This window comes from Dipodomys merriami, unplaced genomic scaffold (assembly GCF_024711535.1).
Source record: "Dipodomys merriami isolate MVZ:Mamm:240054 unplaced genomic scaffold, mDipMer1.0.p SCAF_3, whole genome shotgun sequence".
Classification (NCBI taxonomy): domain Eukaryota; kingdom Metazoa; phylum Chordata; class Mammalia; order Rodentia; family Heteromyidae; genus Dipodomys; species Dipodomys merriami.
The window spans coordinates 115433719-115458454 of record NW_027204492.1 but is presented as its reverse complement, the minus strand read 5'-3'; positions in this window follow the sequence as shown (position 1 = coordinate 115458454).

The following is a 24736-nucleotide window of genomic DNA, read 5'->3' as shown; positions in this document are numbered from 1 at the left end:
ACGGATTTAGTGTGGTAAATTAAGATGGCCATAAATTCTTTGACACACTTCTCATTGAAGGCAGATCCCTCTATCTCTTCCACTTAAATGCAAGTGGACTTTGTGATTGCTTAAACAATAGAAAGCAATGGGTTCTGAGCCAGGCATGGTAGCCTAAACTATAATCCTAGCACTTGGGAGGTAGAAACAAGAAGATGGATAGCTTCAGGCTAATCTGGCACTAACATGACATCTATATGAATCAGCGAGGTTAGAACTGGATCCCCAAGTTCCAGTAGAACTGCCCTAGCTGATGCTACCCCTGTCTACCGTCAAGATTCAGAAGAAAGATAAGTAATGGTTGATATTTTAAACTGCTCTAATTTGAAGTCATTTTTCATGCAGCAATAGATATCCATAATAATTAGCATGTCCTTTCTTTTACTCTTTCTTGCTGCCTACATGGCACTGCTGAAACTAGGCAGTAGCTCTAATGCCACAGCCTTGCTGACAGAGCCCTTTCAGCATTTCCAAAACTCGAATGACCTTGGATATGTCCTCCAGCCCCTCTCCTTGCCTAAAGCTATCACATAAGCTGCTTTCTGTCATCCACACACTATTGTCTTCTGTCATTCAGAGATGACTGACTAACCCACGAGTGAGTTTAGAGTCCAGAGCAAGAAGTAACCTGAGATTTTTATCCGATTGAAAACCATCATATCAGCAGAAAGTGTTTTTATTAAGACTAAAAGCTTCTTGATCCTCTGTCATCTCCCTTAGGTGAAATAAGTCATCCCTAAGGGTAGAGCTGAAATCTATGATGTTGTTAAACTTTCATCAAAGGTCTGGTTGACCATCAAGTACTAGTAAGGATTGACTTGTCAGTGACCATAGTATTGGACCTCCCCCCTCTCCCCCCCACCCCCGCCCCTAGGAGTGCTTGGAGGGAAAAAGAAAAGCTACAGTCAGAAAGAAACTGGAAATGGAGAGGGCATCAGAAATACACTGAAATAGTTTACCCTTGAGTAAGGAACACTGCACTGAGTCACTACTTGCCAGGCCAGTGTTGATTCATTACTATGACTAGTAATTCTCTTACTGCTGGCACAATGGGGCTTTGAATTAAGATGGTTGCTATTAGTATACTGCCATATCTGGAGAAGCTATGGCATGGAGAGGAGAAGGCACTGATTCGAGGTCACTAGCATGGCAGGGCATAACCAAAATACAGTACCACGACTCCACTCCAGGGATTCTGACTCAAGCATGTACTTGCCGCTTTGGCTAACTTCAGTCTTCTAGAAAGAGTCTGGGAGAGGCTGGAGTGATTTCACAATATGTTTATAGTCTTAGACTCATGCCAAATATCAGAGCAAGTGGGCTAAATAATGTTTTATTTTTCATATTTAAACATATTTTAATCTCTAATAGATCATAGTAATTTTGCAAGCTGCTTGAACTTATCCTCAGAGGAAGGAAGAGTAGAATTAAACCCTTTCAAAAAGTGAATTACAAAAGAATATGCGAAAAATATCACAGAAGATTTATATAATAACAGCTAAGATATTTTATTGTATTTGCAGGGAATGGGGGTATAGTTTAGTGTTATATATGCCTATCATGCTCAAGATCCTGGGTTCCATCCATACCATTGTAAAAGAAAAAAGTGGGGAAGAAAAACAACAATAACAAAACAAGAACAATCAGAAGAAGGAAGGGAGGAAAGAGAAAGAGGGAAGTGAAGGGAAGAAAGAAGAAAGGAAAGAAGGAAGGAAGGAGGAAAGGAAGGAAGGATGGAGGGAAGGAAGGATGTTGGGAAGGAAGGAAGGAAGGAAGGAAGGAAGGAAGGAAGGAAGGAAGAAGGGAGGGAGGGAGGGAAGGAAGGGAGGGAGGAAGGGAAGGAAGAAAGCAAGAAGAAAGGAAGGAAAGAAGGAAGGAAGAGATATTAGAAAAAAGGAAAAGGAAAAGGAAGGAGGAAGAAAGGAAAGAAAGGAGGGAGGAAGAAAGGAAGAAGAAGAAAAAACAAGAGAATGGGAAAAGATTGGAAGGAAGAAAGGTGGGAGAAGAAAGCAAAAAAAAGAGAGAAGGGAAGGAAGAAAGGAGAGAAAAGGGATGGAAAAAGGGGATGGAGCCAGGAAGGAAGAGCAGATAAAAAATACAGAAAAAGAAGGCAGGAAGAAAGGAAGGATAAGAGGAAGGGGTAAGAGGATAAGGAAGGGAGGAAGGAAGGGAAGAAAGGTGAAAATGAAGGAAAAAGTAAAAGAAAAGAAGGAAAAGAAGGAGGAAGAAAGAAAAGAAGGAAGAAAGAAAAAAGAAGTGAAGGAAAAAGAAAGAAGGAGAGATTTAGGAGTCAATCACCCAGATGGCAAGGCCTTTCCTCAAAAGAAATGGCAAGTCATGAACAGCAGACTAAAAGACCTTGTTGTCGTGGCTGAGCAGTTTACTATAATGAGCCAGGAAAGTAGGTCACATCAATATTATACTTGTGTTTCTCAGCACTTACAGAAATTCTAATAATCTTTATCATAGTGGCTTGGGAAATATATTAATTTTTACTTAAAAATTCTTAGATGTGGGTGTTTTTAGTCTACAAACAGTGTGTTCCTACGAAGGGTTGAGTGCATCCTTCATGCTATGTTTGGCCAGTAGGATAGCCCGCAGCTCACAGAACTCCTGCTTATATGGCAACCTTTCATTAGCTTTAAATTTCATACATAATTTAAACTGACTGCAACACATTACAAAGCTTCAAAACTGAATCCTTTTCTTCTCACTGGGCAGAAATAAGTAGACTCTGTAATTATAAAGAATGTGACCCATTTGGTGAGATAGTTAGCTTCTCACATGGGCAAAAAGGAGGTGATGGCTTGATTGTGGTGATTATTTCATAGTGTGTACATACATTGAGATAGCAAGCTTTATGCCTTAAATATATACAGTTTTTATTTGTCAATTATGCTTCAATACCGCTTAAAACCTGACCCATTTCAGAGAAACAAGTATCATACAAATCATATTTGCGTATCAAAAACATGTAATCTAAGTACAAAGATATTACAAATACTGTTTAAAAATTCATGAACTTTGCTTTTAATATATTTAGAGCAAAGCCAGAAAACTTTTCCAGAAGACATAAAACTAATGTCCTGTATTCTTCCATACAGCTTTCCCCCAATATTTTATATTAGCTGAGTAATCGATAGATAGCGCACAGTAAAGAGGTATTGCTGAGCAGATAATAGACTTGAATTAGATAAAATTGTCCTGAATAGACTGAACACACCATTGGGACATATTATTCTTCTTGTGGTTTAATCTGATCGCTACTAACTTGATGTCCACAGTTTTTAAAGATGTTAAATCAAAGAGTAACTGCCTTGGTAAAGAAGACAAACAACAGAGAGAATCGGTGTGATCAGCATGAGAAGTTTATTTCCATGTATTTGTTGAAATTTGGAGCAATAATGTCCCCCCGCTTTGGAGGCAATATTCTTGTACAGCTTTTAAATATTAATGATTCATACTTACATCACTTTAAAATACAGAAACATAAAAATACTTTAAATAATTCTTTCCTCTAAAAGTAGTTGAATTTCTATTCAAATTAACCTGGCTTACCTGGACCATAACTACAGCTTTATTATCTAGATGTACACAGATTTTATTTTGGGCTCATTTGGCATTTGGTTGAAGGAAAATAGGTAAACACAGAGAGGCAAATAAGATAGATACCAGAAGTTCTCGTTTGTGACACAGTTTCGTACACCTTTACAAGTTGTATGGCAATAAATAATGTCTCTTGGGCCTTAATTTTTCTCACTTACTTTCTCTGCATTAGTAATTTACTTCACGAGTAAATGAGAAATTATTTGGGATGCTATTTGCAAAAAGAAAATTGACATACATAGGCAGATACTTATTATGAAATCCCTATTAACAAAAATTATTTAAAATATTTATGCTGCTCCTACTATATGTAGGGCAATGTTCCACATCTTGAAAAGACTTAGGCAAACAAGGCAAAGATGCAAATGTAGCTCAGTTATAGAGTGCCAGTCTAGCATAGATGAAGTCCATACATCACACATACACATGTACATGCATACATGTACACATACATGTTTCTATACTCCATTCAAGAAGTTATGTATTAAGCACTATTTAAAATACAGGGTAAGCCAGGCACTGGTGGCTTACACCTGTAATCCACCTAGCTACTCATGAGACTGAGATCTGAGAAATGTGATTCAAAGCCAGCCTGAGCATGAAAAGTCCATGAAACTCTTATTGCCAATTAACCACCAGAATATTAGAAGTGGAACTGTGGCTCAAAGTGGTAGAGTGCTAACCTTGAGCAAAGGAGCCCAGGGACAGTGCCCAGGCCCCGAGTTCAAGCCTATAGCTGACAAAATAAATAAATAAATAAATAAATACATACATACGTATATACATACATACATAAAATACAGGTTCAAGACATGTTTTCTGGGAAGAACAAGATGGGAAATACTTTAGCATTTCAGGACCAGATTATCTCTGTTTCTAGTACTTAGATCTGCCACTTTAACAAAAGCAATCATAGGCAATATGTAAAGTAATGAGCATGGCTGGGGTTTTTTTTTTTTTTTGAGAAAAAATTATTTCCTGAAAGATGCAATGTACCAGATTTATCCCATGAGTTTTTATTTGCCCAGTCTAAGTCCAATCCAGTAGATATTATACACAGCACACTATGGTAGGAGATCAGAGAACGCATGAAGAATGTATAGCATTCTGCTAAGGCAGGAAAACCTCCCCAAGACTGTAGATTTGAGTGAGGTCTTGAAGAATATGGTCATGTTTGTACTTGTAGTGGGTGAAGAAAGCCATTTCCTGGGAGAAAGAGTAGCCTAAGAAATGGCATAAACATGGAAATATCGAGAAAGTATTTAAGGAAAAGCTACCAGTTTGGTTAAGGATAAAGTTAGAAGCAAGGTTGTTTGTTAGGGTAAAGTTAGAAACAAGATTTCACTGGCATTTATTTAGAGAGGAAAAACACATATCCTCACTTAGACATAAAAAGCTTCATTATTTCTAACCTCACTTCACCCTCATACTGAGTTGTAACCGGTAAGAATAATTTTTTTGCTTCGTTAGAACAGTTTTATGTGTTTCTGTGTTACCAGATCCATGTAAATCTTTCCAGGGATGTTCGACAACGTGCAATCACTCCAAAAAATGTTTTTTTCCCCTTCATGCTACCACACACATGACTCACAGATTGATGAACTGCACGTAGGTTGGCTACTCCAAGGCTTCTGCCTGAGGAGTGTCTGATTCAGAGCAGGAATAAACTCTATAGAACAACATTGTTCAACACCCTAGCCACTAGCCTCATGCCACTATGTGCTTTTAAATAAAATTAAAAATGTCAATGATTCAGTCACATTAGTTCCATTTCAACTTTTCCATAATGACTTAGTGGCTAGGATGCTGAGCAATGCATATATAGAACATTTTCATCATCTCATTAAGTTGTGTTGGACTGCCTTATTCTTATAAGATAAGAAACCAAGCAACATTAAAATGTTGGCTTGAAATCCCAGAAATGGAGAATCTGAGAGCAGTTAAGACATTTAGTAACTGTGGCTCCATAGCAAATTTGTTTTGTCATCTGTAATATGTAGTGAAACTAGTTCACACTTTACAGGTGGTTATGAAGCTAAAATGATACAAAGTGGTATAGGAGATATTAATGCTACATAAATATAAGATGTTGCTGTTATTTCAATAATACAATCTCTGAGCCCCCAAACATTGTTATTTCCTCATTGCTTCTTTGCAAAAAAAATCCCCATCATTTGCAAATACAGATTATTTTATTTGTTCTTTTCTAATTTGAATATCTCTCATTACATTTGCTTGCTGAATTTTCATGGTTAGAACTTCTAGGGCAAAGCTGACTAGAAATAGAGAGAAGCTGACATCTGTGTCTCGTTTCTGATATTAGGTCAACAGTTCTGTCTTTCTCTATTCAGTCTATGTTAGTGGTGGGTTATTGATGGATCTTCTTTATTAGGCTTAGGAGTTTCCTTCTTTTCCAAGTATGTTGACTTGTGGTTATTGTTAAGGTATTTTTTTAATAACCGAAGTGTTTTGACCCCTTGCTTTATTCTGTTCATTTATTTTTTAATCACTTTACTTAGATTTTCACTTACATTTTCCTTCTTATTATAGTAGAAATTAGCCACATATCTGGTTATACCTATCATTCCCTCCCTAAAGAATTTTATTCCATGGCAGCCAGGAAACCCAGACCTGATATTGTATACAGATGGATTAGCCAAATCTACAACATCTACATCATGGCTTATACTAAAACATCAGTGCAGAAATTATATTTTATTGTACTAGGAAACATGTTGTATCAGAACCTTATGCTATTAGTGTTTATATTTATTTTAGTCTTGACATAGAAAAATAGATTTTTTAATTAATGTGGTAACTTGCTATAGAGGAAAAGAGAATGGAAGAAGTAGAGGAAAAAAGGTAAATAATAGAAACAAAGAAGGAACAGATATAGTAGTGGAACTGATCACAGAAATTACATGAACTCATGAGGGATGAGAATCATCTCTCATGGTAATGAGTTCAAGAGGTCTTTGCATAACACTTTACATTTGGATTAGACATACTGAACCCAGATCTGGAATTCCGTGGTTCATAGTAGTCTTTGGGGCTAAGAGGAAGCCATTAACAATCTAAAGAATCTAAGGAAATTAACTCAATAGAACAAAAACTATGCCACAATACCATCCATTTAGCAGTGGTGTCAGTCCTTAATTCCTGTATCAGTGCATGACAAGGATCAGCTTCTTCATTGCTCATCCTTCCTTTCTGAGACACATACCATTTACAGCCCCCTCTACCTGCTTTAGCTTTCCTCTGCTGCTTCTTCATTCCAAAGAAATATGACAAATGTATTTATACTAAAGAATGGCAAAAGTGTATGCTATGAGTTAGTTTCATATATTATCTCTCACTCCCAAGTGCTAACATTTTATTTTATTTTATTTTATTGTGACAGTAGTGAGGCTTGAACTCAGTCCTTCACATTCTTTGTGGCTTCTTTGCTCGAAGCTGGTACTCTACTGCTTGAGCCACATTTCTACTTTCCCGTACACTAAGTAGGACATTGAGAAATGGGATAAGCAGCTTCTGATATGACATCCAGTAAACTCCTGTTATTTATTTTTTGTGATTCCTTTTACTTTTAATGTGGATAGCCTTGTGACTACTGTACACTCATTGTATAAATGGGTTTCATTGCAGTTTTCCCATATATGCATATAATGTACCTTGAGAAAATTAACACCTTCATTTTCTACCACTTATACCACTTTCCCCATGCTCCCTCGTTTTAGTTTTAAGTAGATTTCATTATTCTATTTTAATACATACATATGAAGTACTTTTCTCATTCCTCTCCTTTTATCTTCTCTTTCCTTCCTTCATCTTCCATTGGTTCCCCCCACCTTTTACATTCATGGTTGACTTGCTACTTGGCAAAAGTTTTGGGATGTCCTTTGATTAAATTACGATTGCCTTTTCTCTTTTGCCTGTAATTTTTTTGGCAGTACCTGGGATTGAACCCAGGGCCTTCTGTTTGCTAAGCTCTACCACTTGACCCACACCTCTACCCCCTTATTACTTTGGCTGTTTTCAAGATAGGGTCTGGCTTTATACCTGGTCCTCTTTGAGCCATGATCCTCCTATTTGCAGTTCCATGTGTCCCTGGGATAACAAGTACACACTCCTGTAGCCAGCCATTGTGCGGGAAACCGCAGCAGGGATAACAGGTGTACACCACCACATCTAACTACTGAGTAGTCTCAGGAACTTTTATACCCTGGTTAGCTTCAAACTTGATCTCATGATAACTGCCTCCCAGGTAGCTTGGATTACATGCTTGAGCAGCTGTGCCTGGATTCTTTTATCTTCTTGTCTTATATACTCTGTTGAAGCAGGCTGCTAGACTAGGAAGACACATGTGGCAAGGGACTAAAGTCAGCCTCTTACCAAGAGATAGTGAGACCCTGAGACTCTCCATTTATTAGCCTGCCAGGAACTGAATCTTGCCAGCAACTACAGGTACTTGGATATGAATTGTTTTCCCTTTGATCTTTCAAGTGAAGCCCCACACTCTGAGCTGACACCTTGATTTCAGCCTCATTAAAGAACAGAAATAGAGGAGCCAGTTAGGTCTCATCCGGATCCATGAGTCACTGATATCACAAAGGAATAAGCATATAATGTTTTTAAGTAACTAATCTGGGGAATAATTGATTATGAAGTACAAACCTGAGTCATTAGTACTTATCCAAAGTAATGATGTCTATGGCTAGGAATGTGGCTTAGTGGTAGAGTGCTTGCCTAGCATACATGAAGCCCTGGATTCAATTCCTCAGCACCATATAAACAGAAAAAGCTGGAATCAGCACTGTGGCTCATGGGTAAAGTGCTAGCCTTGAGCAAAAGAAGCTCAGGGACAGTGCCCAGGCCCTGAGTTCAAGCCCCAGTACTGGCAATCCCCTCCCCCCCCAAAAAACCAAAGTAATGACTTCTAAATGCTGAATATCCATATATCTTGAAGCTGGAATGAGTACTCTGTGGTTAGACCCAAAGAGAAAACAAAGAAGAGTAAGAGTGGGACAGAGTGTTTTTATTTTGTTTTGTTTTGTTCCTGAATTTCTATAACTGATAGCACTATGCTTGGATTTTGAAAGGAAGACAAATTCTTCTGTATTCTTCAATTTTTAAAAATGTAGTCAGACAAAAAGATTGATGTATGTGTATACTAGCTTTCACAAGTCTGTCATTTCCAAGTTCAGGAATTTTAAGATCATACTCCTCCCTTATGTAAATTGTGGTTTGGTCATAACAAATTTCGCAAACTCCACTTTGTTGGTCATCTGACCATTTCATTGGTCACCCATTTGGTTGGTCATCTCTTCAATTTGAAGGTAACAAGAAAAGAGTGCAACATTCCTTCATTTAGCCAATTCCTGTGTATTTTTCATAGTACACTCTTCAATAAGTTTTTCATGATTACCTCTACCCCTCCTTGGATTATGTTTCCTCACTGGATGGCCCCACTGGATGACCTCATATCAGCCTGAAGGATTTTCATATCACCATGGTCAAGGCTTGCCACTGCTTACCTTTGTAGTCATTTCCTTTATATCTTATTGCCAGCTAGTTGGTCTTTATTTCCCTTTTTGCTCTATGTAAGTTAACCTATTTTGGGGAAGGTAGAAACTTTTCCAACTAAAAATCCACATATTCTAGGCTCCTATGGACTTATAACTGGACACACAGAATAATTCTCACTATTAAAATATAGGTAAATCGAAGTGTCAGTGGTTCACAACTATAATTATAGTTGTTTAGGAAGCTGAGATCTAAAGATCATGGTTCAAATCTCAGACTGGGCAGACATGGGCAGACAATTCTGAGAGACTCTTACCTCCGATTAACTAGCAAAAAGCCAGACGTGGAGGTGTGGCTCACGTGATAGAGTGCCAGTCTTGAGCAACAAAGTCAAGTGAGGTTGTAAGGCTTTGGATGCAAGCCCCAGTATCAGCACCAAAGAAAAAAGATACAGGTTAAAAAAATTAGATTGGGGCTTTAGAGAATGCTCTTTAACATGGCAGACAACACAGCTGAATTCAGTGTTTAATATCTGTGCCTCTCTCTCTCTGTCTTCTCTCTGTCTGTCTCTCTGTCTGTCTCTGTCTCTGTCTCTCTCTGTCTCTGTCTCTGTCTGTCTGTCTCGCTCTCGTGCGCGCGTGCGAATGTGCGCGCGTGCTTTTCTTGCTGGAACCACAGTCCTAGTATTGCAGCCATTTTGTAGTTGTGAGGTAGCAAGTATTCAATGGCAGCTACGTGCTATACTGAAGCTGAATGGAAAGATAGATGATGTATGGGTTCTTCAATGACATTCTAGATCTACCACACTCCCTGGAACTTAATTTTAACATGTGACAAATAATCACTTAGATGATTTTCATTGCTATTTTTAGTTCCTCTTACTTGCAGAGATACAGTAGAATAAACAAAGAAAGAATGAGTAGAAGACTAATTTTCCTTACAGAAAAGGGCTGTTTCATTAGCCTGGGGACTGATATGATGTGAAGTACCCCTTCACGGGTGCCAATGATTGGAGAAGTCAGTAGAAGAGAACACAGATGAAAGGGAGGCCGGAATACCACTAGAGATAACGAGAGAGCTTTTCATTGATGAGTCAAGTCAAAGGAAATGGAAGGGAAATTGTGAGTTTCTGTGGGATATCTAATGCTCTTGTTCTTAAGTGTGGTTGAGTTGGACAAGAGAGGCTCAGTGTGGTTAGTCTACTTATTATGTGCATTAAGCAGACTAGAGTACATTAAATGTAGAGGGAATTGATTTTATAAAACTATCCCCTGCCATTTAAAAAAAAAATTAATGACTAATGCATCTTTGCAAATGTGCTTCTCCGGAAAAGCTTTGGGGGAAGGGAGATTTATTTTACCCAATCCCTTTTCGTCTCTGTAACAGATTCTTCCATCTGTTTATTTGACCTTGAAAATGACACCTCTAGCCATCAGACAAAGGAAGGCTAGCCAATAAAGAAGAAAAATCACATTGAGATTAAAACCAACTATTTAGGTTAAATTATCTGTCCATATTTAACTATATATAGGACATACTGCCCAAGATAAGGAGTAGCTTTTTTATTCTCCCACACCATGTTCCTTCTTCCACAAAGATTTTCTGCCAATGACCCTAGTCATGAGCCTTAGACTGTTGCACACTAGGGCTAGGTTCAACCTTCCACTGAAACAGGTCAAAGGCGTTCATTGAAGGCAAACTTTGATCTCACTTCTCAAGAGCTTGTGTCTGACCTCCTGAGCTTTTCACTGTTACTCTATTTTCCCCATTCACTAGACTATTGTTGTCCTTAGAATAGTGCTTGCCCCATATATCAGCACTATTTATATCCTCCTGCTTCTTGCTGATTGACCTAGCTTTGGAATCCTTACTTGCCCTGATCTTGAATAGTTGTTTAGGCTTCCTGACAGACTTGTCTTGTGGGTTCTGATCCATTTCCTACTCTGACTTCTAGCACTTGCTCAGGTACTAACTAACATTCTGCCCCTGTTTCTTTGATTCTTTGGGTGGGCCCTTGTAGTTGTTTTATAGGGATGAGTACAGAGAAGAGGAAGAGATGAGTATATAGGGAGTATGCAACCTACACATGTCCAAGCCACAGAGGAGAATCTAGACTTCCTGACTATGGTTGTGCTTTTAGCTTTCCTCTCTCAGCAAGTCAGAAAGTGGTTATTCCCTGGAATGTGATTTTTGTAAGTAGGCTCAATTTTTACATAGTATTCTTCCCTGTGTGTGTCTGTTTCTGTGTACAAATTTCCTCTTCTGACAAGGACACCAGTCATAGTGGATTAGTGTCCTACTGGCTCATCTTAACTTGATTATATTTACAAAGACCCCATTTCTAAATAAGGTTGCAATCACAAATACTAGGGGTTCACATGTCAACCTAACTTATTTTTTCAGAGACACAACTTAACCCACAATAGTCAGAGACAGTCCAGAATCTGAAACTTTTCAGACTATGCAAAAGTAGTATAGATGTGTACCATTGCCACAGCACCAACGATTCTTGCTAGAGAACACTTGATCAGAGTCACAGCAGGGAGACAAAAAAACCACTGATGGGTGTGCTCTTGTCACTTCAGGTTGGATTTTACTGTCACTGGAGTCATGGTTTTACTTTCGCTTAGATAGTTTTTTGGAATAGTGGATCATGGACCAATTTCATCCTGACTTGGATACCATAAGGCTTGATCTTCAACTGTGGTTACTCTCTTCTTTGGCTTCATCTTCCCATTACACATCTCTAACCCATTCTCTGTACCAGATCCTTTCTATTACTACCCATTGTCTATTGAGTGAACTCCAGACTCCTGAGGAAGATGGTCAGTGCTTTTATCAGCCTGACCTTTCTTCTTCCTCCCTACAAGGTCCTGGGGTGAGAGAGTCCACTGCACTCTTCACTCTTTTTATCTTATCATTTCCTTTTGTTTCCTTTCATTTCCCTTCTTCCCTTCCTCCGTCCCTCCCTTCTTCCCTTTGTGTGTGGATGTATGTGTGATTTTCATATCAAACTATAACTTGTAAATATTCAAATTCAACTTATTCCTCGAAGCCAAGTTCAGATTATATCGGTAAGAAGCCTCCTTTGATCTTTTCAGTTGAATATTATCTCATTTCTTCCCCTTGCCCCATAAATAATGATGAAGACAACATGTTTAAGCTTTTACCATGTGCCAGGCTTTGCATATATTAATCAGTTTAATCTTTGAGGTCTTTTTCAGCTGGGTTTTCCATATGTAGAAACTGAGACGCAGAGAAAATTAAGTCATTTTCACTGAGTTGTAGAGTCTGTGAGTGCCAGTTCTGTATTTTAAATGCTCAAAATCTAGCTCCAGAGCTTATTTGTTTAATCCATGAATCTTTTATTTTATTCTTACTATATCATTTATCACTCTCTTGGGTTATAAATCTCAGTGTCAATCTCCTTACCTAGATAGTAGCTCTTTAATGTAAAGTCCATTTCAATTAAATGGATTTTATATTGAAATCCCCCATAATCCTTAGCATGGTATTTTGTGCATCACAAGAATTTTCTTACTATTAAATGTGATGAAACCTACAATAAGAGATGAATCCTGAAATTTTAGTAGCTTAACAAAGTAAAATTTATTTCTTGTTCCCACAACCAGTCATCTTAGGTGTTTCTGGTTGGGTGGCTCTTCTCCAAAATATATCGAAAGGCAAAATTTTGGTGATGTTGTTTTGTTTTTCAAGTCCCTTTTTAAACCACTTGACTTCCAAGTTTGCCCCGAGGTTGGTTGATTTTCTTCTAGTCAGCTGAAAATTAATAAGCATATGGGAATTGAGATTTTATTTTTGGAGGAAGGGAGGGAAGTAGAAATAGTTCTCATTATTCCCTTACCTAAAGTTCAGTCACCTAGCCACATCACACTGCAGAGCAATGTAATCAAGTCGCATATGGATGTGTCCAGGGGAACAGGAAATAGCCCCGGTACCGGTAAACAGCTGTAGAATGTCTGCCCAAGCGCTCAACAGTGTGCTGCTCCCGCAGCATTGCAATGAACTCATCATATACCTATGGGACACTTCCTCTACCATTACAACAGCACCTCAAACTCAGTCATTACACAGACCATATTTCTCCACTATGTCTTCATTGGTGAAATTTGTGTCAAATGTCTTGGAAAATCTTGTTACCTACTTAATTTCTATTGTTTCTCTATAAACACATCCAATCAGCTTTAAATTTAATTGGATCAAAGCTGTTTTGCAAAGAGATCTTGTCATGGTGTATATACCATTCAGAAATGCTCAGATCTCATGTCTGAACGTTAGAAAATTAGCCATTTTAAAAAACTCACATGGAGATGCATTCATGATACAGTACATCAGTTTATCCAAATAAAAGTTTTTCATCCATGTATGGATGGATTACACCTGTAATCCTAGAGAGTCACAAGGCTGAGATCTGAGGATCATGATTCAAAAGCCAGCCTAGGCAGAAAAATTCATGAAACTCTCATCTCTAATTAACCACCATAAGCAAAAAGTGAAGGGACAGTGCCCAGGCCCTGAGTTCAAGTTCTGTAATGGCACAGAAACACACACACACACACACACACACACAAACACACACATATTTACACATGTGCACACATGCGTTCAGTGGTCATCCTCTAGCCACCTATATTTAATCTGCCTTGTCTTAGTTAAGCAGTTGCTGAAGATTCATTCACTCTCTTCCCACCCCCTTTTTTATTCTTTTTAAAATTCTTTTTTGGGAAAGGTGGAGAGGGAGGGTTCTGATGGAGAAAACAGGGCTGAGAGAGTGCTTTCTTTTGATGACATGTAACTACCATCAAGCCACAGAGCCTGGCTGGCTTCTGAAGGTCTTTTATCCCTCTATTTCCTTTGTACTAATTCAAAAAGGTCTGAATACCATTTGGCAGTGTTCCCTGTCATTTTCTTTCCCCTTCCATTTTCATTTCTTTTATCTGTAATCTCCACTCTAGCTATATTCCTAAAGGTTGTCCTTTTTCAGCCTTTGCCATGAAGGATAAATTACAGCTACCATTTGTTTATTGCTTGAAATACATTTATTTCTGTGTGTATGAATGTATATATGTGTGTGAATATGCATACATTCAGTTGTGCATGTACACACCTATACATGATTTTTATACATGAAAAACCTTGAGTTTCAGAGATTTTAAATAATTTCTACTAGGTGTCTCATAAGGTAGTATCAAATTTTGTAGTCCTTTTTTAAAAATTCGTTTTTGTCCATTTTAGGTTTTTTTTTTTGTTTTTTGGTCAGTCATAAGTCTTGAACTCTGGGCCTGGGCACTGACCCTGAGCTTTTCAGCTCAAGGCGAGTGCTCTACCACTTGAGCCACAGCACCACTTCCAGTTTTCTTTCCTTTTCTTTTTTTTTTTTAGTAAGTTTTTAAAATGCTTTTTATTTATTTATTTATTTATTGTGAAAATGCCATACAGAGAGGTTACAATTACATGGGCAAGGTAATGAGTGCATTTCTTATCAAGCATTGTAGCCTCCTCCTTTGTTTCCCCTTCCCATCCCTTCCCATCTCTGCCTCCCCCCGCCCCTGCTCCCCCTCCCGCTCCCTACTCCCTCCCCAAAGTTGTAAAGTTCATTTTTTGACATAACGACTTGTACATCTCATTGTTGCAATGGGTCCACCTGTATCCTTATTTAAACAATTTGTTTTTTTTCCCTTCCCCTTCCCAAATTATACCAACATTTCTTATCAAACATTGTTGCCTCCTCCTTTGTTTTTCCCCTACTATCCCTGCCCTCCCATCTCCACAAATACACTCTCCCTTCCTCCCACCTCAAAGTTATAAAGTTCCTTTTTCCACATAGCATATTGTATATCTCATGTTGCAAAGGATCCACCCATATCCCTATTTAAACAATTTGTTTTTTCCCTTCCCCTCCCCAAATCATACCAACATCAAATACAGTGAAAACAGGGGTTATACTGTGGGGGAGGGACATACAAAGCAACAAAACAATCACCTTATAAATATGTTAGAAACAATAGTAAGAAAGAAAAAAAACACTTGTGTCCTTATCTTGGGGTTCATTTTGCCTAACATCATTTTATCTGACCTTTTCTGCTTGTCTCAGACATATACTAGTTATTGCAAATAAGGGAAACCATGGGACCCATGTTTCTTTGGGCCTGGCTTACTTCACTTAATATAATTTTTCCAAGTTTTTCCATTTCCTGATGGAGGCATAGAATTCCATTGTGTATATATATATATATATACCATATTTTCTTGATCCATTCATCTACTGAGGGACATCTGGGTTGGTTCCATATCTTAGCTATGGTAAATAATGCTGCAATAAACATGGTTGTGTTGGTAGCTTTAGTATGGTCTTGTTTGTGATCATTTGGGTAAATGCCCAAAAATGGGATTGCTGGGTCATAGGGGAGCTCTATGTAGAGTCTTTTGAGGAATCTCCATACTACTTTCCAAAGTGGTTGAACAAGTTTACACTCCCACCAACAATGCAGTAGTGTTCCCTTCTGTCCACATCCCCTCCAGCATCTGTTGTTATTAGAGTTCTTGATTCTAGCCATTCTAACTGGGGTGAGGTGGTATTTCAGTGTTGTTTTGATTTGCATTTCTTTTATGGCTAGAGAGGTTGAACATTTCTTCATGTGTCTATTGGCCATCCTTCTTTCGTCTTCAGAGAAGTTTTCTGGTGGTTCATTGGAGATAAGAGTCTCACAGACTTTCCTGCCCAGGCTGTCTATGAACTGTGATCCTCAGATCTCAGCCTCCTGAGCAGCTAGGATTAAAGGCGTGAGCCAACAGCACCTGGATTTTCATTTTAGGTTTTATTTAGTTTCCATTAAAATCACCATTGAAAAGATTGACAAATTTTGTTAGCTTTGATAATTTAAGATTTTCAGTATGAAATATTTCAAGCTTATAGACAAAAAGAAAAAATAATATCAGGTCAGATTATTATATATATATATATATATATATGTACATACTATAGTTGCTTCAGATGTGTGTGTGTGTGTGTGTGTGTGTGTGTGTGCCAATACTAGAGTTTGAACTCAGGGCCTGGATACACAAAAATAATCCTTATGATTGGTTTACATTATTCCTATATAAAAGTAGATTTATATTAATACATAGTTGCTGTAATGCCTTTTGACTTTTAAATTATTTCTTTGCAGCAGTTTCTTTTTAATGCAATATTATGTGCTTTAGAATATTCCATGTAGGTGAGAATATCTTTTGTTTTCATTCATTTTAATTGCTTGCAATATAAATATACCATCTTTATTTACCTGACCTACTACTGATATCTAATTAGATTTTTCTATTCAGAAATTAAGAAAAAAATCACTTAGGTAGCACGGTCAAATTTTAAGACTGTTCTCTCAAATATAATTTGATTAACATATTTAACAAAACATTTGAAAAGAAATGTTCAAAACATCAAAAAAGATATTATTTTTACTTTATTCCTTATCTCAGCAAGATACCTGTCCATCTTGTTTTCTTCTGCAATTTTCTTTCTTAGTTCTGTAATCCCAATACCTTGGTTTTTCTCCCTTCCTAGTCACTCCTTTTCTTTCCCATTCTTTCTTGCCATTTTTTGTTGTGGGTCATGGGGCTTCTCAGGGCCTGGCCACTGTCTGAGAGCTATTTTGCTCAAGGCTAGCACTCTACCACTTTGAGCCTCAGCTCCACTTCGGTTTTCTGGTGGTTAATTGGAGGTAAAATATCATCACTTTCCAGCCAAGGCTGGCTTTGAGGTGTGATCCTCAGATCTCAGCCTCCTGACTAGCTAGAATTACAAACATGAACCACCAGTACCTGGCTTTTGTTACCATTTTTTACTTGAGAGAGAGAGAGAGAGAGAGAGAGAGAGAGAGAGAGAGAGAGAGAGAGAGAGAGAGAGAGAGAGAGAGAGAGAGAGAGAGAGAGAGAGAGAGAATTTAGTTGGGGAATGGTGAATGCATGTATGGAAATAAGCAATGAAAACTCCCCTCCATACACAGCTAATATATGCTAATAAAATCTCTACAAATATACAAATATAGGTAGAGTGCATTGAGATGCCGGGCCCACAGAAGCCACAAAGTACTAAGTAGTTGCTCTTTGAATCTGCTGAGTTTTAGTGTCATTGGTTGTACAGTACTAGATATGTAACATAAATCTTGGTAATCCTCCAAAGATCCCTATGTCAGTAAACCATCGCTTTACTCCTCATGTATGTTCTTTTCTAAGTCATCCTTCCTCATCCTTCACAGCAACTCATTTGATAGTCTTATAACTGGCATCTCCCAAGCACAACATACAGAGCTCTACGAGTCTATCACCATGGATATATATTAAGCAGACTCACCATTTCTTGCCTGAGTGAGAAACAGTAGGTCTTGAGACAGGTCTTCTCAGGAATAGTAAGGAGGTTTTATCAGAGGAGATTTTGCTTATTAATTTATTTTTCACCTATTTAACACATTTGTATATATTATTCAGGTTCTTTTTAAAGTACTGGAAAGGTTGAGGCCCTAGAATCATGAAGACTGAATTAAAATATGAGCAATAAATATTAAGCTAACAGAAAATGTGAAAATTCTCTGAAGAAGAGATAACTGGCTATGAAAACAGGTTCTTATGTTGTATTCTTTTGCTCTCAATATAGTTGTACAGAAATTTATAGCTGCTCAAGTTATGTTATGTGCTATTATATTCCATCATGTAGCTAAATCTTTAATTACTTTGACATGTATGAATAGACAGGGAAGCTTTAAAACCAGATACTGTGTCTGGGTGTCTATTCCCCTTCTCTATCACAGAGATTGCATTGTACCAAAGGGAAAAAGGTATTTTTTCTTTTCCGTGATCTAGAATTGGTGATATATATATATATATATATATATATATATATATACACACATACATACACACACACACATATATGTGTATATATTTATGTATATATGTATGTGTGAAGTGTCTGCCAGTGAAAACATGTAGTGATTAGAATTCCTCTTCAACTTCCCATACCTTTTGTGAGAATCATAAAAATTCTTAGAATTGAAATGGGGTCTTCTGGTTGTTGAGTTCACTTTCTCCTGAAGTATGGAGATTTTCTTTTTTTTGCTGTTTTTTTTTAAATTTTTTTAATTTTAATTTTAATTTTTTGTGAACATACTGTACAGAGGGGTTACAATTACATGGGCAAGATAATGAGTACATTTCTTATCAAGCATTGCAGCCTCCTCCTTTGTTTACCCTTCACATCCCTTCCCAGCCTCCCCCCCCGCCCCCCCAATCCCCCCCCCCCCCCCCCCCCCCCGCACCAAAGTTGTAAAGTTCGTTTTCGACATGACAACTTGTACTTCTCATAGTTGCAACGGGTCCACCTGTATCATTAAACGACTTGTTTTTCCCCAGCTCCTCCACAAATTATACCGACATCAAATGTAGTGAAAGCAGGGGTTATACTGTGGGGGAGGGACATACAAAGCAACAAAGAAATAATCTTATAAATGAGTTAGAAACAAATGCATGAAAGAAAAAAAACATTTAAATACATATCTAAGGGTTCATTTTCCTAACATCACATTATCTGACCTTTTCTGCTTGACTCATACATTTACTAGATATTGCAAATAAGGGAAACCATGGGACCTATGTTTCTTTGGGCTTGGCTTACTTCACTTAATATAATTTTTAGTATGGAGATTTTCTTCAGAGCTTTCAAAAGGGATTTTCCAATCTCTACATAATCATTTTTAATAACTGGTAACTCAATATCTCAGAAGGCAGCTCCTTTAACTATTAGAAGGCTGGGATTGTTGTAACCTCTTTTGTTAATTGGGACCCTATTTATTTCTCTTTTTCTTTTTTTTTGTGGGCTTGAACTCAGGGCCTGGGCACTGTCCCTGAGCTCTTTTGCTCACGCTAGCACTCTACCACTTGAGTCACAATGCCACTTTCTGGCTATTTTGGTGGTTTATTGGAGATAAGAGTCCTATGGACTTTTCCTGCTCAGGGGTAAATTTGAACCACCATCCTCCAATCTCAGCCTCCTGTATATCTCGTATTACAAGCATGAGCCACCAGTGACCAGCTTGGGATCTTATTTCTTTTTCACTTATGTCTGTTGAGCCTGTTTATTATACTATGAGTAATTTTGATCTAGGGTTCCTTGCTACTATATAAATTCATAATAAAAGTTTTCAACACCTTATGACTAAAGCTATTTAGATAGTCTTTTGCTGGCTCTTGAAGTTAACTCATTTTTTTCTCAGATCAGCCTGATAGATTTTTTAATCTATGGGAAGAGAAGATCTTCTAATCTTGCATAGGGAAAAGGTATAATTTCCTCAGTCACATAGATGGTGATGTAATTATCTGATGGATATGAACAATCTGTGTGAGAAAAACTAGAATCAGCCTGAAACAATTCCTTCTTATTACATGGAGTGTGACAGAATGATAAGCAAAAACTGTTCATGGAAACCAACACTCATTCCTTGGTCTTTGCTTCCTGAAAACAATTTTTTTCTGGAGTATAAATGTAAAAGTAAGCAACAAATAAGAAAGATAGTCTCAATGAAAAAAAGCTAAAGAAATATCTCATCCCCTGCTTCTTATGTATTGGACTTCAGAATGTATGTACTGCTACTCGATAAAATATTTTGAAGTGAACTGTGTCTTCTTTCTTTATCAAAAGATACATTAGTGAAATTGATATCTGTGCAGATAAAATTATTCCTGATAAATGATCAATGAAGTATTAATATAAAGGAATAATTTGTTTGTAGACCATTGAAAATCCTCATCTGTTGTATTTAAAAGTGCCCATTCTTTGAAGGTTCCCATAAGATGAAAAGAAGCAAGTTTATTAAGTAGGTCATTAGTTTTTCTCTGGTGCTAGCCACTGAATTTTATACCCCAATATTAAGAATGTATTAGTTCTCAGTTGCTGCATAATAAATTGCCACCATTTTAGTGGATTCAAAAAGACATGATATAGGTCAGCAGTCCATGCAGGGCATAGCTGGGTTGTATGTTCAGAAGTTTCACAAGTTCAGAAGCAAGATGTCCACCAGGCTGAGTCTACTTGCAGATTGACATAGCTGTTACAAGAACTCACAATTCCTTTGTAATTGAAGGACTGAGGTACCTACTTTCTTATTGGCTGTCAGCTGAGAGCTGCTTTCAACATCTGCAGGCTCTGCAGATCCTTGCCTCTTGACCTTCTCACAACAAGGCGGCTTACTTCTTCAGAGCCAGCAAGAGAATCACTCTGAACTCTCGACCCGTTTTGAAAATGTGGAGAAATAATAGGTTTTTATTTGTTTGTTCCAATGCATGCTTTTTTTTGTTAAGAAAAGAAATAATCTGATTTACTGCAAAATCAAGAGGAAGGACAGAGATTTCCCATATACTCTTCATCCTTCTTCCATCACTTCCCATATCATTAGCATTCCCCATGAGACTGGTACATTTGTTACAGCTGATGATCCTACATGGACACATCATTAGCATCCATAGTCCATAGCTTATATTAGCATTTGTTCTTGGTGGTATACATTTTATGGGTTTGGGCAAATGTATGGTGATATACAGCCTCTTCTAGAGTACCATAAGGAGAAGTTTCACTGCCTGTGAATCTTCTATGTATCTATTAAATATTCTCTTCCCCCCTTTTCTGGCAACCATTGTTCTTTTTTATTATCTCTATAGATTTTACTTTTCTACAGTCTTACATGGTTGGAATTATACAGCATATAGCCTTTTCAGACTTCTTTTTTTCACTGAGTACTACACATTTAGGTTTTCTTTAGTATTTTCTTGACTTGGTTGTTCATTTCTTTTTAGTGTTGAACAATGTTCCATTATCCAAAAGTATAACAGCTTATTTATTCATTCATTTACTGAATGCCATCTTGGTTGCTTCCAAGTACTGGAAGTTCTGAATAAAGTTGCTGTGAATATCTGTGTGCTGGTTTTTGTATGGACATAAGTTTTTAGCCCCTTTGGGTAGATACCAAGGAGTACATTTGCTGGACCATATGGCAATAGTGTGGTTCATTTTTGTAGAAACTGACAAACTGTCTTCCAAAGCAGTTGTACTCTTTTGCATTCCCACCACCAATGACTCCGAGTTTTTGTTGCTACAGAGTTGTATCAGCAGTGTTGTCAGTGTTCTGGACCTTTTCCATTTTCATATATATGTAGTGATGTCTCACTGATGTTTTAATTTATAGTTCCTTGGTGAAAAGATGTGAATATTTTTATATGTCACCTCTATCTGTTCCTTGGTGAAATGTCTTTGATCCATCTTATAGTGGTCTTGAGGCTTGAATCCAGGGCCTTGTACTTGATAAGTAGGCGCTGTACCCCATAAACTATGTCCTCTGCTCCCATTTTAAAAAATTTGAGCTACTTGTTTTCTTTTGATGGGTTTTCACCATTCTTTGTATATTTTACATAATGGGTCTTTATCAGAATTGTTTTGGCAAATACTTTCTACATTCTCTTGAGAGTATTTTTCAGAGAACAGAAATTTTTAATTTTAATGAAGTTCAGCTTAATAATTCTTTCTTTTACAGAATGGGCCTTTAGAATTCTGTCCGGAAAGTTGTCACTCAACCAACAGCCCTTTCCTATGTTAAATTCAAGGAGTTTTTTTCTTTGTTGTTGTTGTTGTTGTTAATCGTGGAGCTTGGACTCTGAGCCTGGATACTGTCCCTAAGCTTCTTTTTGCTCAAGATAAGAGTTCTACCACTTGAACCACAGCACCACTTCCAGCTCTTTGAGTAGTTTATTGAGATAAGAGTTTCACATGGTCTTTTCTGCCTGGGCTGGCTTCGAACCAAGATCCTCAGATCTCAGCTTCTTAAGTCACTAGGATTACAGGCATGGGCCATTGGAACCTGGCTAGTTTTGTATTTCATATATAAGTCTGTGATCTATTTTTAGGACATATTCATGAAACATGTAACATCTGTGTCTACATGAATGTTTAGGGGCTCTTTTTGTTTTCATGTATCCTCTTTTAATGAGCTCACCTCTTTAAGTCAGGCCCACCCAGGACAATCATCCTTTTTATGAACTTATTGTAAACTAATTGAGATCTTTAATTACATCTGAAAATATTTCCCATTTGACATTTTATGTAATCTAATGGTGAGGCTGATTCTTCCATCAGTCATAGGCGCGTTGCATATATAAGGGGAGGAATTCCAGAGAACATGTATAGGAGGGCTTGGGAATCTTGGAAACCTTAGAATTCAGCTTTCTGCATTCTGCATGCTCATTTCTACTCATAGCCTCTCTGAGCCTTACATTTGTCATCTGGCAAGTGAGAATTAATACAGATATTAGGACCGCTACCCTTGAAGCAGCTTTCCTTTTTCCCTTTTGCTATTGTGTTAAACATAGAAACCTGCTTGGCTTATAGACCTGTAAGAAACTTTCAAGGCTTCATCGTACATACTGATATTTTGATAGAACCCTGTGCTTTCTAGATCAGCTCAAAGGACCAGGCTTTCCAGAAAAGTTCGTGTGTACATTGAAGTATTTCTCACAGCTTGGAATCTCTTTATAACTGTTGTGGGACTTTTCATATAGACCCTCAGCTTGAAAAGCCCTAAGGGGGCCTAATTTCTTGATAATTGAACTCCTTAAAAATCCAATATCAATTGATATATCAGACAAGAGAGTATATTCTTTATTATCAATGTGGGGAAGAGGATGGTGGACTGAAATCTAGCCATTTCTTTGTTACAAGGGGAATCTGAGCTAGTCTAAGACAACCTTTTATGTGGTTACAGAATGCATTGTCCATTAGGATGAGTAGGGAAAAGAAAGTCAAAAATAAGTAAGTTGAAGCTAGTCATTGACTGACTGGAGATAAATAGAACAGACTATTAGCTGAAACAAAGCAAAAGGATGAGGGATAGTGGATGTTATTTGATAGTAGATCTTACTCTATTGAACTGAGTATATAATACTTCTCATCCCCAACCCAACTGAGTATCTGCTTTGTTAAGATGCTCTTAATAGATACCAATAACACCTCTATGGATGGATTGAGGTGAGGATTCTTTATAATGCTTGTAAAATACATACCGTAATGCCTGTCAGATAATGAATATGCATAGCAAACAGTAACATGAAGTATTCTTACAAGAAAGAGATTAGTTTACAGTGCAAACCTCCAAGGGGGGGGGGGGGAACATAAAGTTAACTACATCAGTGTTCCCAGTAATGAATGAGAGGATTAGCAAGAGGAGGAGCAAATAAAGAAAAGCATGTCTCAGTAAAGGAGTGGGCATGCTTTCCCCAGGGAGTCAGTCTTTAGATAGAAACTATGGTGAATAGAAGCACCTATTGGCTGTGTTATATGATTGAATGCTACTCAGAGCAAAAAAAAAAGCTATTCATTAGAATCTTCCAAAATTACACCTGCAAGGGATATCTGACAAATGGTGAAGAAATTTGAGAGTTTGGAAGAATGTTATAAACAAACGCTCTATATGTTGAAGGAAGCAATGTCCAGGGCTGTGAATTTTCTATTGTGAGGTAGAAATGATCAGTGGAAAAGATGAGCTGGGAAGGTAAGAGCTGAGGAGTCAAGTTTGTTTATGTCACGAGGTCAGTAGTTTTCAGCAATGCCCCTTAGGAAGCATTGAGGTGTTTTCATAGACATTTATGTTTGCCACAACTTGGGGGAAGAGAGGTAGCACTACTATTGTCCAGTAGGACAATAGTGTCATTAAACATCCTGCAATGACAGGACAGTCTTCACAAGGAAGAGTTCTCTGACCTCAAAGATCATAATGCCAATGTTGCAAATTCATGCTCTAGATATTTGTCCTGCATTGGATGAAACGGAACCAGTGTATTTCATCTATATCCTGCATTGGGTTAGTCCCTTAGAGAATCATGAAGTGGTAGTTCAATGTTTTGCCTATTATTTTGGTCAAAAATCAGCAACACAAAAAGCATAAAATTTACCATGACATTTGTGATAATGAAAATATTATGCATGCCCTACATGAAACAATATTAATTTCATTACTGACAAAAAACATGTTTTGCTGAGAATTTTTAATGCATTGTCTGTTCAATGAGATCTATAATGATTGATCTTCTTTTCCTTTCTTCCTGAGCAGGGAGGATATTTGGGGCAAAACTTCAGGCTCATTCATAATTTTTGAATATTTAAAGATGATAGCTCAAATGGTTTGCATATTTTTCCCCTTTGGCTGTGACTTTCTTCTTACGTTTTCATCAGCTATTTGTTATTGACGTCCTATAATGTGTGACTTGGGATGAGGTGTGGTACCAGAGTTTGAATTCAGGAATTTGTGCTCTCATATGACTGGCTCACACATGGCTGGTGCTATCAATTGACCCACACCTCCACTTTGAACTTTTGCTAGTTAACCGGAAGTAAAGATTTACAGACTTTTCTGAAAGGGCTTGCTTTGGGTCACAATCCTCTGATCTCAGCTTCCTAAATAGCTAGGATAACACACATGAGCCATTGACATCTGGCTTTATACATGACTCTTTTATA